Raw genomic sequence first — 15,130 nt, 5'->3', positions numbered from 1 at the left:
AAATAAACATAATAATTAACTGAAAATATTAAATCTCAAGAGAAGATCACCTACCTTAAAGTTTGACGATCCGCCTCCGCTCTAATCTCCCTCTCTCTTGATCTACAGAGCTTTCTCTTTCCCCCTCTCTCTTGATATATCCGGTTTACTCTCCCTTTATGATACGATTGAAACTTTGTTTATATCTTTCCTTTCTTTTTAATGGATATGAGGAAAGAGGCGGAAGAGTGGGAGATGTGGGCAGTTTCATTTCGTGGGAGGGTTTGGCGGCCATTACCGTACAAAACGGAAGGAAAGTGGAGAAAGTGGTTTGGCCGTGCGGAAGATATAACTTTCATTTTTATTTCCTTTTAATTTTTTTTTTAAGATATAGTGGGTCCCACTAACAATAATTTAAATCCACTCCGTCCATTATCCCGGCTTGGCCAAGAGAATATAAGGCAAAAAAAATGAGGTTAATCTGAAACTCAGGTGGGCCACACGCAAATGGACGGCGGGGTTAGTTCCCACAAAAAAATAAATAAATCAAATTGGGTTGTTACAGGTAGGTTAGAGATAAGATCGATTTTTGTCTTATCTACCTCGATTCCTTTGGACGAGATGATATGTCCAAGGACAATTCCCTTCTGAACCATGAAATGACACTTCTCCCAATTAAGTACCAAGTTCTTTTCTTCACATCTTTTCAGCACACATTTAAGACTTTCCAAGCACTTGCTAAAAGATGGACCGTAAACAGAGAAGTCGTCCGTGAAGACCTCTAGGTATTGCCCCACCATATCAGAAAAGATACTAAGCATACATCGCTGAAAGGTGGCAGGGGCATTACATAGCCCGAATGGCATCCTTCGATAGGCAAAGGTGCCGTAGGGACATGTAAATGTGGTCTTTTCCTGGTCTTCAGGGGCTATCTCTATCTGGTTGTAGCCCGAATACCCGTCAAGGAAACTATAATAGGAATGACCAGCTAACCTTTCAAGGATCTGATCAATGAATGGTAAAGGAAAGTGGTCTTTCCTCGTGACGGTATTCAATTTCCTGTAGTCAATGCACATTCTCCAACCAGTAGTGACTCTAGTTGGCACGAGTTCATTATTAGCATTGGCTACGATGGTGATTCCGGACTTCTTAGGGACCACTTGAGTTGGACTCACCCATTGACTGTCAGATATAGGGTATATAATACCCACATCCAATAGTTTAAGAACCTCGCCCTTAACCACTTCCTTCATGTTTGGATTTAGTCTACGTTGTGGTTGCCGAGCGGTTTTTGCATTATCCTCAAGATATATGTAGTGAGTACAAATCGAGGGATCGATTCCCTTGAGGTCCGCTATCGTCCATCCCAGGGCTCCTTTATGCTCAATGAGAGTAGATATAAGCATACTCTCCTATTCTTTCTCCAAGTTGGCAGAGATCACCACCGGGTATGTCTCATCTTGACCTAAATAGGCATATTTCAAATCAGAGGGCAAAGGTTTTAGGTCAAGCTTCGGCGGCTTGAGGTTAGACGGTAGAGGCACTACATCGGTTCGTGGCAATTCTTCAAATTGTGGCCTCCACCGGTTAACTTCAAGTACCGGTGCAGTATCAAGCAAGGCGCATGTCTCCCTAAGCATGTAATCATCAAACTCATGGGAGTGGACCAGGCACGTCTCCAGATGGTCGGAGGATAAGGTCAAAGGTGTCGTATCTTCCACGAAAGAGTCAATCATGTTAATGTCGTGGAAATCGTCATCATCCTCTGCGTTGCTGCCGTTATTGAAAAAAATGTTTGACTCCAATGTCAAATTTCTAAAAGACATAGTCATGATACCATTCCTGCAATTGATAATTGCATTTGACGTGGCAAGGAATGGGCGACCAAGAATGACAGGAATCTGAGTGCTCATGTTATTGATGGGTTCGGTGTCCAGGATGATAAAATCTACAGGGTAGTAAAATCTATCGACCTGGACTAACACATCCTCAATTATCCCTCTTGGTACACGAACAGAACGATCAGCAAGTTGTAGTGTGGTTAGGGTGGGTTTTAATTCACCCAAACCTAACTGTTTGTATACCGAGTAGGGAATCAGATTGACGCTCGCTCCTAAGTCAAGAAGTGCGTGATCAATTAGATGGTTCCCGATTACACATGATATGGTTGGGCTACCGGGATCCTTGAATTTCTGCGGCACGTCTTGCTTCAGGATGGCACTCACTTTCTCAGTTAAGAAGATTTTCTTTTGAATAATTTTTCATCTTTTGGTCGTGCATAAGTCTTTCAGGAATTTGGCATATGAAGGTATCTGTTTAACGACATCAAGTAGAGGAATGTTGACTTTCACCTGTTTCAACACCTCTAGGATATCCTGAGAGTTAGAAAGAGGTTTTGGTGAAACCAACCGTTGAGGGAATGGAGCAACTGGCTTCTCTAGAAGTTCCGGTTCTACTTTTTGTGGGGCATCACTGGATCCATCATTGTTGTCCTCTTCTGGTTCTTGAGGCTTTTCGGGCCTAACCGAAAGAGTTTTATCAATGATCTTCCCACTCCTAAGAGTGGTGATGGATTTAGCATGCCCCATCTGATTTGAAGAGCTGGGATCATTATTCTCGTACTGCGGTTTAGGATTGGGGAGAGGTTGTGCAGGAAGCATCCCCTTTTCTATAACCGTCATACGAGAATCTATCTTTTGCATAAAATCTGTAATTCCCCGCATTGCCTGAGCCAGCTCTTGTATGGAATTTTGAACCGGTTCCTCTTGAGGTTTCACTTGATTTGGATTTTGATTGAAGAAACCTGGAGGAGTCGCCGTTTGTCCATTTCTCCAACTAAAGTTTGGATGATTTTTCCAGCCAGGATTGTATGTGTTGGAGTTAGGTCCAGTAAAAGGTCTTTGATAATTATTTACGGCATTGGCTTGTTCATTCAACACTCCTCGAAAGGCAGGTATTGTAGGACAGTTTTCAGTTGTGTGAATGTTGCAATCACAGATGCCGCAAACAATTTCATTGACCTTATCCTTCTTTCCTTCCATGGCCTCAACTTTCCTTATGAGTGTAGTCACTTTACACTTGAGATCATCCTCTTCTTTCAAGAGATATAACCCACCTTTCTCCTTTAATTAAGTCGGCCTAGACGTGGTGTTCGCCATTGGGTAATAGTCTCATGATTGTGTTTTTTCAGCGAGACTATCGAGGTAATCCCATACCTTGTCAAGATCTTTGTTGATGAACTCTCCATTACACATTGTCTCGACCATTTGGCGCATGGAAGATGTCAGTCCATCCTAGAAAAAATTTGTAATGCGCCACGTTTCAAATCCGTGGTGGGCATGAACTGACCAAATCTTTGAACCTTTCCCAACATTGGAAGAATGTTTCATCTTCCTTTTGGGCAAAGTTCATGATTGCTTTTCTGAGGGTAATCGTTTTATGATGTGGGAAGAATTTTTTTATGAATTCCCTCTGCATGTCGTTCCATGTGCCAATGGATCTAGGACGCAGTGAATGTAACCACGTCTTAGCTTTCTCTTTTAAGGAAAAAAGAAAGAGTTTCAGCCTAATTGTATCCTCAGATACATTAGGAAAACATAATGTAACTATTATCTCATCGAACTCTTTCAAATGTAAATATGGACTTTCAGATTCAAGTCCATGGAATTTGGGAAGGAGTTGGATAACTCCTGGCTTGATGTCCATTTGTCCCGTGTTTTCAGGAAAAATCATGCATGAGGGCATACTCACTCCCGCTGGTTGTAGATAATCTCGTAAAGTACGAGGCGGGGGTGCCTGTTGCACCTCATTCTCATCTTGGGTATCCTCCACCCTAGGTGGAAGTAGAGGAGGTTGGTCTTCAGCCATAACTTCAGTTAACTCAGGAGATTTCGAGTGGTGTCTAGTCCTGCGATGGATAGTCAACCCCTTAACCAATCCTCCTTCAGTCAAGAGACGTCGAGTGTCATCCCGGGCCCACTTGGGCATGAAAAACACTCGCAGCCCTCGATTAAAAACCTAATCCTAAGAAAGGAAAAGAAAATCTAGAAAGAAAGAGAGAGTTGGAAAGAAATTACCAAATTGGAGTCCTAAGTTAAAAACCTGCAAAATAAAACAAAAATAAGTTAGATTCTAAAAAGAGAAGAATGCTCCTTTAAAAGAAAAAATAACGGTAAATTAATTTCTAAACGAAGGAATTCTTAAAAGAAAGTGAAAATTTCTAAAATAAATTAGGAAAGATCTAAACTAAAAAGTAAATTTAAAAGAGAACTGAAAAATAGAAAGTAGGGAAAGAGCTTACCGAATTAGAAATTTCTATTTTAAAGGCCTACAAAATAGGAAGGTTAGTTTCTAAACAAAAAGAATTTAGGAAACAAATTAGATTCTAAAATTAGAAAGTTACTAAAAATAAAAGTAGAAAATTAATTAAGAAATAAGAAAGTTTCTAAAAATAAACTACTTCCTAAAAATAGAAAAAAAAATTACTAGAGTTAAAAATTTCAAAATTTAAACCCTAATTCTAAAACGTAGAAAAAGTAAAGAGATTATGAAGGAATTACCAATTTATGGACTTATGTCAGGATCCTACAAAATATGGAAACAAGTTAGTTTCTAAGAATAAAATAAAATAAAAACTTTTAGCCTAAAGTTAGTAAAATCCTAATCCTAACCTAATTTTAAAACTAATTAATTTCAGAGAATCGTAACCGTCAATCCCCGGCAACGGCGCCAAAAACTTGTTCACTCCTCAAGTATAGGGTTGTGATGTAGTAATAAACTCGGTAAGACCGAGGTCGAATCCACAGGGACTGAAACTTGTACGTTTCCTGAGACTAGGTAGAAATAGAACTAGACTAAGATATGATCTAACCAAATAGAAATTTAAGGAATAATTGTGGAGTAATTATCTAAAACTTTAAGGAATTCAGAAGAAGGAAACTAGGGATTCAGAGGATCCACTTGTAGAGATCAGGGAGATCTTATGCCATTACCATGAAAAATACTGAACTTCTTCTAATATAGTTTTAAAGAGATGAAAGGTATATGAATTAGAATGGATTCCATCATTAAACCATGCCCAGGAGGCAAAGCAAACAATAGAATTAAACTAATTACCAACCACTCAACAATGCATGAAGGTTAAGAAGGATACCGTCATCCAACCATGCCCATGAGACGATGGTGAACAACAGGGCTTCCTGACATCATAAACATCAAAGGGAGAGAGAAATACTCAAAGCCATCGCAGATCTATTGTAATTTCAGTCACAACAAACCATTAAAAGAGAACTGAAAGTATTCCTTTTAATTGAACTAAAATCAACATCAGTTAGTCTAGCATAATTCAATGGCATAGAGTCAGTCCCATCACGCCACAAGCTTCCCCTCTTAGCCCCAGCTAAGAGGTTTAGCTCGCCATGATGCGGCTAACCCTTAACAAAAATAAGAAGAAAAAGAAGAAACAAAAAAAAACACTTTTCTCTCACTTCTTTTTCTGCTCCACATTCAAAGTCCAGTCCTAAGCTTTTCTAGCATCTTCCCTTTCCTCCACGGTTCTGCCTCCAGCCAAAACACTGTCGTTCCCTCAATCTAGCGGAAAAAAAAAACCTGCTGCTTCCCACGTGCTGCAGCAACCACCGTCAGCAGCAGCAACCCACGTTCAGCCTTCCTCCCTTTTTCTTCTCCCCCGAATGCTTCTCTCTCCAGCCGTGGATACCCTCTCAATCCTTTCTCTTTTTCCTCATATAGGGGAGGAGGTCCGTGCGCAAGGCTGGAGTCCGCGGACGAGTTGGCTGCGGAAACGTTCCTCACGCACAGCAGCCAAACTCGGAGTCTTCCCCTCTTCTTCTTCTTTGCTTTCCTTCCAAAAGGACAACGTCCTTTGGGAGATTTTCGGCAGACCTACATGATGAACGGCTCGGATCAGCCGACCGATCGCCCCCACGAGCGCACAACTCGCCGTGAAAACCGGACGGCGTCGGTTGCGAAACAGAGTGCGTTACGCACTTACGCTGGCTGATGGTGGGGCCCACATGGCTTTCGTTTTGAGAAATCCACACCGTCCACTGGTTTTCCCTCGAAATTTCAGTAAGGAAGGGCTGGTTCTTGTCGAGTTTTGGTGTGGTCCACCGATGCTTTCATTCAGCCGTCCGTCCCATGTTTTGGGCAGTATTCTCCTGTGTATGCGAGCATAAATCAGAAAAGACCTTATATGTACGGTCGGTTTGACCCCCTGAAACATATGGACGGTCCCGATCATCTTTTTGGTGGCCCATATTGAGATGGTGGACGGACAGTTCGTCCGTCTATTGTAAACGGACACGGACTCTGCTGCATTTGGGCAGATATTTCGGTCAAACGCCCGTTTGACTGCTTCCTTTGCTCGGTACACTGCAATGGTACAGCCCTGTGCACTCCCACGTATGCACGGTGGGTCCCAGCCTCATGCATGTGAGAAATCTGATCCGTGCAACCTCTTTTTCATTTAATTTAAGCAGTTGAGACCAAAAATGGAGCATATCCATACATCAGGTGGGCCCCACTTAAGGATTTAAGGGGCTGATCTATTCGTTTGGCCACTTCCACAGCAATCCAATGGTTGATTTTTGATTTGTACGGCTTATTTAAGGTCTTCAGGCCAAATATGGAGTTTCGAGCTGAACGGATGGTGGGAACCCTGTGATCTTGTACTCTGTACCAATTTCAGGCTACTTGAGCATTAGTTTCTTGATTTCCTTGGATCCCTGGCGTGCAAATATGTCGATCTTGATCTCCTGGGGTCCATCCCATGCTTTGGTGTCATCAGAGCATTAAATCCATGCTTTAAGCATCCTTTTTCAGTCCATGCTCGTACATACACTCTGCATTACAAACACGATTAATCAGGCCATTAAGCGGTATCATGCGTGTAAATCTATGCAACAACTGGGTCTGATATGCAATATTTGACCCTCAACACCTGCCGTAGTATTAAGCTCTCCACAGAATGTTCTTAAGTGATCCATATGACACCACATACCATCATATCTTTTGAATTTTGGTACCTCAAAGTCTTGAGGTATGTTTGCATTGGGAAAGGGACAAAAATCCCTGAACTTGGTGGGTGGGAGATCCATCCCTTGCTGCTTTCGTAACTTCCTCTGCATCTCTTGCAATTGATCGCAGAGTTCTTCGATTTCAGAGGGATCAGATGAGAGGAGTTTTACCGATTGGAATTGACTGGATCCCCTAATAGGAAAAGGATGTTGGAATTGGCTGGGATTCCTGGCTGCGAGAGGTTGATTTTGATAGCGGTTCTCATTAATGAGAGATTGCTGAAAATAATTCTCGGTTGAGGAAAATTTGCCTTGAAGGTGACTCCCGTTACAGGGAGGATGTTGGAAAGTTGAGATGACTGGGCACTAGGCGATGATACTTGTATAATTTGGGCAACCCCTCTTTCAATACATTGGGCAAGAAGGTCCTGCAAAGCCTTAAGATTTTAGGTCATTTCGTCTATGGATGAGGTGGTTGCAGTATTACCAGCCATGAGTTTAGGTCATCCGGGGGTGCCTTTTAGGCGTAATGGTTTCTTCTTTTTGGTTTGTCATGATAAATTTGGATTGGGTAAGCGTGGGTTGAGCGGAAGCCTTGAATGGGTGCAAGCCAAAGATCAATGCTCGTCTTTTCTTTTTAAATCTTTTTTAAAAGCAGAGTATGAATACAAATATTTGTATGTAGAATATCCCCTAAGATGGTATTACCACACTCTTTCGAGTCGGGTCTCAACTAGTGTGAGCTAGCAAATCCCCAATGGAGTCGTCATTCTATGAACGTTGGAAATCGGCACCCACGCTAATTTATGTTTATTTTGGGGGTGTGTGGACTAATTTGGATTGATGATGCAGTAGACTTGGAGTCACCCCACTTAACTCAAAATTCCGTAGTCGGCTAGAACCTATAGAATATGTAAAGCTAGAGAATCTGAAAACTCTCTTGCTTTAAGTTGACTCCTGATCTGCGATTTGAGATTCTGGGTACGGGACCTTGGTTACAAAGAGGGAAGGTTTTAGGCACCCTCTCTGTCCGTACAGTTGTACGGTCTTTACTTCGTCTGGTAAGATGGTCTTAAGGGATAAGATGATAAGATGCCAAGTATTAAACTGAGACTAGGCATGCTCGGATTTCTGATATAGCAAGGTCTGGAATTCCAGCAAGTCGCAGAGCATACGTCTAGAGAATGTCTAGAGGAGCAAAGAGGTTGAGAATGGATGATATTATGTTAGAATGTTATGTGAGATGATTAGGCTACCACGAGTTTCTGATGTGACAGGATCCGGAGTTCCGACAAATCACAGAGCATATGTTTGATGGCAATCTAGAGAAACAGGGGGGTTGAGAATGGAAGTAATGATGCGATGTAATAAAATATGAATGCTAGTGATGATTGCATGATCTTTAGCTTGTACTTGAAATGGATTGGATGTTTAGGTGCATCATGGTTGGGGATGATTGACTCAAGTAGGATTGAAAGGCTAAGAGATGGTTGGAGGAGGCTAGAGGGAGGCTAAAGATGGGAGCTTGAGTGTCACGCCCTAAACCCGAAAATCGGATTCACGGGAATCTCAATCGCTGAATCTGGTGCCGACAGCCTCTGTAGTACCCCATTCTCGACTCCTAGCTTTCATACGCCAGATTTCGATTCTGGGATCCTACAAGGACAATTTTTTTTATTTTTTTTATTTTTTTGCCAATGTATGTTTAACTCGTAATAAGCATAATCACAAGTATACCCAAATTACAAAGACAACATCATCATCACATATCCACTAATATAAACATTTGAATACAATACTGAAAGGAAAATACATAAATCAAAAATCAAGCTCCAGAAGACCGTTGTACACTCCAAGCTCAACACTGCTGCAACCTATCATCATCTACACGCATCTATCGTGCATAAGCTTATAGAAAGCTTAGAGGGTGGTGTAAGTGTCAAGTATTCAATACAATGCCATCATCATACAATACTGAAAATACTACTAATCCATAAATTGTACATTATCAGAATAAGCAGAAAAACTGACAAGATTATGAATTATTAGAGTAAGCAGAAATACTGACAAGATCATAAATCATAAGGTAACAGAGTAAGGAATATAGAACAACTATGCAAATAAGGAATCATAAAAGCCAAATATCAAATGCCGAGGATGCGATGCAATATACAATTCCTGATGAGTTCACGAATAACTTCAGCCGTATCTAGACCATATAAATGCAGAAACGCACTAACCTAAAATGTCGTATACCGCGAATGTCATGCAATATGCGATGCGAATGGAATGACCATACTGGAGTGTGAAGTCGGGATGATGTACGTAATATCGCAGGCCATGGGGTCCATCACAATGGACTTCTATGCAAACCAGTCCCATACCTAAATTTGGATAGTCAGACACAATGTGGTAAACTCCTGATATCAAGTTAGTCGCGCGCCCCAACCGAAATCCTGGCCATTGCAAAGGCACACGTAACAAATAGTTACGTACCACCAACCTGAGTGGATAGTGAATGAATGAATGCATGAATGAGTATGCAACTCCTGCTCACTAAATCCACATATCAGTACAGTTCAACTCTGATATCATCACCGAGGTTTAGTACACTCTAAATGGCACTGCCGCTCTCCCAGCCGCACAGTCCAAGTGAGCGTAAGAAACCTCACTATCCGCCTGGCCAATAGTCTGCCAATACCTATCCGGCATGTCGATAGCGGACCCATTCACGAGCTGGTCAAACTCAACCTAGTATTGCCCCCTACCCTCGGGCGGGTAAGGCCACACCCCCTCCCAACCGATCACGACACAGTGGGAGACACGACCTCCTGGTATTTGGCACTTGGGCGCTCATGTACCCACTCGATCTCGACGTCAAGGCGTCTCCTGGCCACGGAGGTTTATGAATTTTCACCCAGGGACATCTATGGCGCCCGTATGCTAGAATCAAACATTTCCAGTGTCCCATCCGACCACCCACGATATGCCTGTGGAGGCTACGACCCTGATGTCGCTAGGGCACACAATGCAAGGTGCATGAGTCATACAATTCAGTCATGCATCAATCGTGCGCATACCGTGCACGCATGTGAGATAACCTCCGCCTATCAGGGAGTCTCATAACAACCTACCCAATGACATATGCAATGGTCAACCACATCTCATAACAAACATGCAGATGATGCGTATAGCCATGTATGATGATGCTATGCTATCACATTCAATCGGCGTCAATAACCGGCCTCAACAGTCGGCTTCGACAATGTGGACATTTAACCAACATTTGCCCCCAAGGAATGACCCACATAGATCCTAACATATAGTGGACCCATGACCTCACACAAAGGCCTGATATATAACACAATGGGCCTTACTCAAGAGCCACATATATACAACGGGTGGGCCCTGCTCATGGGCCTCAAATACATGTCATGTATTTGAGGCCCAGGGGCAAGGCCCATTATGATGTATGTTAGGCCCATGAGAAAGGCCCATTGTGATGTATTCATGGCCCATTGGATGTATTCAAGACCCATGTGTAGGGCCCACATGTCATGTATTTGAGGCCCAGGGGCAAGGCCCATTATGATGTATGTTAGGCTCATGAGAAAGGCCCATTGTGATGTAGTCATGGCCCATGATGCACGACCCATTTGATGTATTCGAGACCTACGTATAGGGCCCACATGTCATGTATTTGAGGCCCATGAGCAGGGCCCGCCTGTTGTGTATATGTGGCCCTTGAGTAAGGCCCACTGTGTTGTATATCAGGCCTTTGTGTGAGGTCATGGGTCCACTATATGTTAGGATCTATATGGGTCATTCGTTGGGAGCAAATGTTGGTTAAATATCCACATTGTCGAAGCCGACTATTGAGGCCGGTTATTGACACCGATTGTGAGTATGTGATAGCATAGCATCATCATACATGCCCATACGTATCATCTGCATGTTTGTTATGAGATGTGGTTGACCATTGCATATGTCATTGGGTAGGTTGTTATGAGACTCCCTGATAGGCGGATGTTATCTCATATGAGTGCACGTTATGCGTATGATTGATGCATGATTGGATTGTATGACTCATGCACCTTGCATTATGTGCCCTAACGACATCAGGGTCGTAGTCTCCACAGGCATATCGTGGGTGGTCAGATGGGACACCAGAAATGTTTGGTTCTAGCATATGGGAGCCATAGATGTCCCTGGGTGAAAATTCCTAAACCTCCGTGGCCAGGAGACGCCCCGACGTCGACACCGAGTGGATACATGAGCGCCCGAGTGCCGAATACCAAGAGGCCGTGTCTCCCACTGTGTCGTAGTCGGTTGGGAGGGAGTGTGGCCTTACCCGCCCAGGGTAGAGGGCAATACTAGGTTGAGTTTGACCAGCTCGTGAATGGGTCCGCTATCGACATGCCGGATAGGTATTGGCAGACTATTGGCCAGGCGGATAGTGAGGTTTCTTATGCTCACTTGGACTGTACGGCTAGGAGAGTGGAAGTGCCATTTGGAGTGTACTAAACCCCGGTGATGATCCCAGAGTTGAACTGTACTGATATGTGGATTTAGTGAGCAGGATTTGCATACTCATTCATGCATTCATTCATTCACTATCCACTCGGGTTGGTGGTGCGCAACTATTTGTTACGTGTGCCTTCGCAATGGCCAGGATTTCGGTTGGGGTGCGCGACTAACTTGAGATCAGGAGTTTACCACATTGCGTCTTACTATCCAAATTTAGGTATGGGACTGGTTTGGATAAAAGTCCATTGTGATGGACCCCATGGCCTGCAATGCTATGTACATCATCCCGACTTCACACTCCAGTATGGTCATTCCATTCGCACGGCATATTGCATGACATTCGCAGCATACGACATTTTAGGTTACTGCGTTTCTGCTTTTATATAGTATAGATACGGCTGATGCTATTCGTGAACTCATCAGGAATTGTATATTGCATCGCATCCTCGGCATTTGATATTTGGCTTTTATGATTCCTTATTTGTATAGTTGTTTTATATTGCTTACTCCGTTACCTTATGATTTATGATCTTGTCAGTATTTCTGCTTACTTTGACAATTCATGATCTTGTCAGTCTTTCTGCTTATTCCAATAATGTATGATTTATGGATTAGTAGTATTTCCGGTATTGTATGATGATGGCATTGTATTGAATACTTGGCACTTACACCACCCTCTAAGCTTTCTATAAGCTTATGCATGATAGATGCGTGCAGATGATGATAAGTTGCAGCAGTGTTGAGCTTGGAGCATACATCGGTCTTCTGGAGCTTGATTTTTGATTTATGTATTTTCCTTTCAGTATTGTATTCAAATGTTTATATTAGTGGATATGTGATGATGATGTTGTCATTGTAATTTGGGTATACTTGTGATTATGCTTATTACGAGTTATACGTACATTGGCAAAAAAATAAAAAAAAAATCCTCATTGTACGATCCCAGGATCAGAATCTGGCGTATGAACGCTAGGAGCTGAGAATGGGGTACTACGGAGGCTGTCGGCACCAGATTCGGCGATCGGGATTCCTGTGAATCCGATTTTCGGGTTTGGGGCGTGACAGAAGTGAACTCAAGCACTCTCTCTCTCTCTCTCTCACACACACACACACATACTTGGTGGATTGGTAGTTTTTGTTTTTCTTGAAATGAAGAGAAGGGAAGGGTATTTATATCCTTGTAGGATGGTTTTTTGGTAATTCTAAGGACTTTGGAGGGTGAATAATGATGTGGCGGCTTATGATTGGTAGAGAGAAGAGAGATACCACATGGCACTTTCTGATACTCTAAAGGGCTTTGTAATATGGTAAATAAAAAGGATTATGAGGTCAAATAGGTTCTAACAGAGTTGACTTTCGAGGAGAGTAACAGTTGTAGCTCCGGGCACATTTGTCGAGAGAGGGCGGTAATCTGACTGTTTTAGTCCGAAACTCACCCAGTCGGCTCCGCGTACATTTTTTTAGAGCAGGCGGCAATCAGATAACCGTCTGGGTAAGGTTGCTCCCGCAATTTGGCCGGTGGGCCTTGAGAGCGGCCGAAAGCCCGTTTTGGATATTTAGCTCGAAAATGGCTCGATTATGACCTGAAAGTGGCTCGAAAAATGGATTGATTATGGGTGAAGGTTTGGGCATGCTTTGGCTTGGGTGATGACTTGAGTTAAGTTAGGGCTTGGGGTAATAGAATGACTCAGGTTTGGTTAGGGTTTGGATCAGGTTTAGGAAATGGCTGCAGTTTTAGGTAGGACGTAGGGTTTAGGTTCAGTTCCTAAGGATCATCCATGCCTTATCAAGTTGCTAGCCTAAGTGGGGTATTTACACCATCATGGTTAGAGGTGAGCATCGAGTCGATTCAAACCAAGTTAGGGCTGACTCAACTCGATTCGGTTTTAAAATAGGCCTGACCCGAACTTGACCTAACTCGATACCGAGTCCAGCATGCCTAACCCAATCTGAGTCCGGGTCTGTCCTAGACTAATCCAGACTGAGTCTGACCAGATCATAAGTACCGATTCCAGTCGAGTTTTAAAATAATATGAGAAAACATATTGATGGAGTAAATATATAACGCATAGATCAAGGCGAGCCCACAGTGAGGATCCAACGGACATCACTCATCTTGAGTCACAACTAATATTCCTTGCTAATCAAGTAGATTTTGTATCAAAAAAATAATCTTATAAAATTACCATGAGATGACATGGCCTAATTAAATTTTAAAAGAAAGAAATTGGAGGCGGATAAGCTACCAACAAGTTGAGTAGCTAGACTTGCTACTGAAGTGACGCCACCAAGTTCTGTGGGGTCCACCATGATGTATATATTATATCTGCACTGTCCATCCATTTGGAGAGATCATTTTAGGGCATGATCAAAAGAATGAGGTAGATCCAAAGCTGGAGTGGACTCCACCATAGAAAACAGTGAGGAGAGTAATGTCCACCGTTGAAGCCTTCCTAATGTCCACCGTGCTTTTTATTTGAGATCCAACCTGTTCATAAGTTAACACAGACATTAAAGAAGCGGAAACAAAAATATCAGTTTGATCGAAAACTTTTGTGGCCCTTAGAAATTTTTAATGGTGAACGCACTCTCTTCACGGTTTTCTGTGGTGGGCTCCACTCGAGTTTTGGATATAATTCATTCTTTGGCTCATGCCCTAGAATGATCTCTCCAAATGGATGGACGGTGTGGATACAAACATACATCATGGTGGGACCAACATAACTAGGTGACGTCACTTTAGTAGCGAGTCTCGCTACTCAACCCGTGCGCTAAATCCCTAGGATGGAAACTTAAATAAAAGTCACGGTGGACCTTAAGTTAACACTGACATTAAAGAAGGGAAAACACAAATATCAGCTTGATCAAAAACTTTTGTGACCCTTAGAAGTTTTTAATGGTGGGCATAACTCTCTCTATTGTTTTTCGTGGTGGGGTCTACCGAGTTTTGGATCCGATTCATTCTTAGGCTCATGCCCTAAAATGATCTCTCCAAATGGATGGACGGTGTGGATAAAAAACATACATAAAATGGTGGGACTCACATAACTAGGTGGCATCACTTTAGTAGTGAGTCTCGCTGCTCAACCTGTGAGCTGAATCCTCAAATGGAAGGAAGCCAATTGCATGGTAACTCACTAAGCTTAGCGTACTAAGTAAACTTTGTGGGGTCCACCATGATTTATGTATTTTATTCACTTCATCCATCAATTTTAACAGATAATTTTAGGGCTTGAGACCAAAAATGAGGCATATTCAATGTTCAAATGGACCACACCATTGGAAACGGTTGAATTGAATGTTTACCCATGGAAAATTTCTAGGGGGCTACAAAAGTTTCGGATCAAGATTATATTTGTGTTTTCCCTTCATCCATGTTTGTATGATCTTATGAACAGGTTGGATGACAAATAAACATCACCGTGGGGCCTAGCAAGGTTTCAACATTGGAAATCATTATCCCCACTGTTTACTGTGGTATGATCCACTTGATATTTGGATATACTTAGATTTTGGGCTCAACCCCTTAAATTAGATGGAAAAACGGATGGACGGCGTGGATAGACCACATACATACAAGGTGGGCCCAA

At 42.5% G+C, this 15,130-nt stretch overlaps 1 non-coding gene across 1 annotated transcript; it reads left to right on the top strand.

Moving 5' to 3' along the window:
* Positions 1–3,303: 3,303 nt before the first annotated feature.
* On the top strand, positions 3,304–3,408 carry LOC131228361 (small nucleolar RNA R71). The gene has a single exon (XR_009162866.1). It is a non-coding gene; the product is annotated as a small nucleolar RNA R71 (small nucleolar RNA).
* Positions 3,409–15,130: the final 11,722 nt, after the last annotated feature.

The sequence above is a fragment of the Magnolia sinica genome, chromosome 15 (genome assembly GCF_029962835.1).
Source record: "Magnolia sinica isolate HGM2019 chromosome 15, MsV1, whole genome shotgun sequence".
In the NCBI taxonomy this organism is placed as follows: Eukaryota; Viridiplantae; Streptophyta; class Magnoliopsida; order Magnoliales; family Magnoliaceae; genus Magnolia; species Magnolia sinica.
Note: the sequence above shows the minus strand (reverse complement) of the source record. Positions and strands in the feature narration are given on the sequence as shown.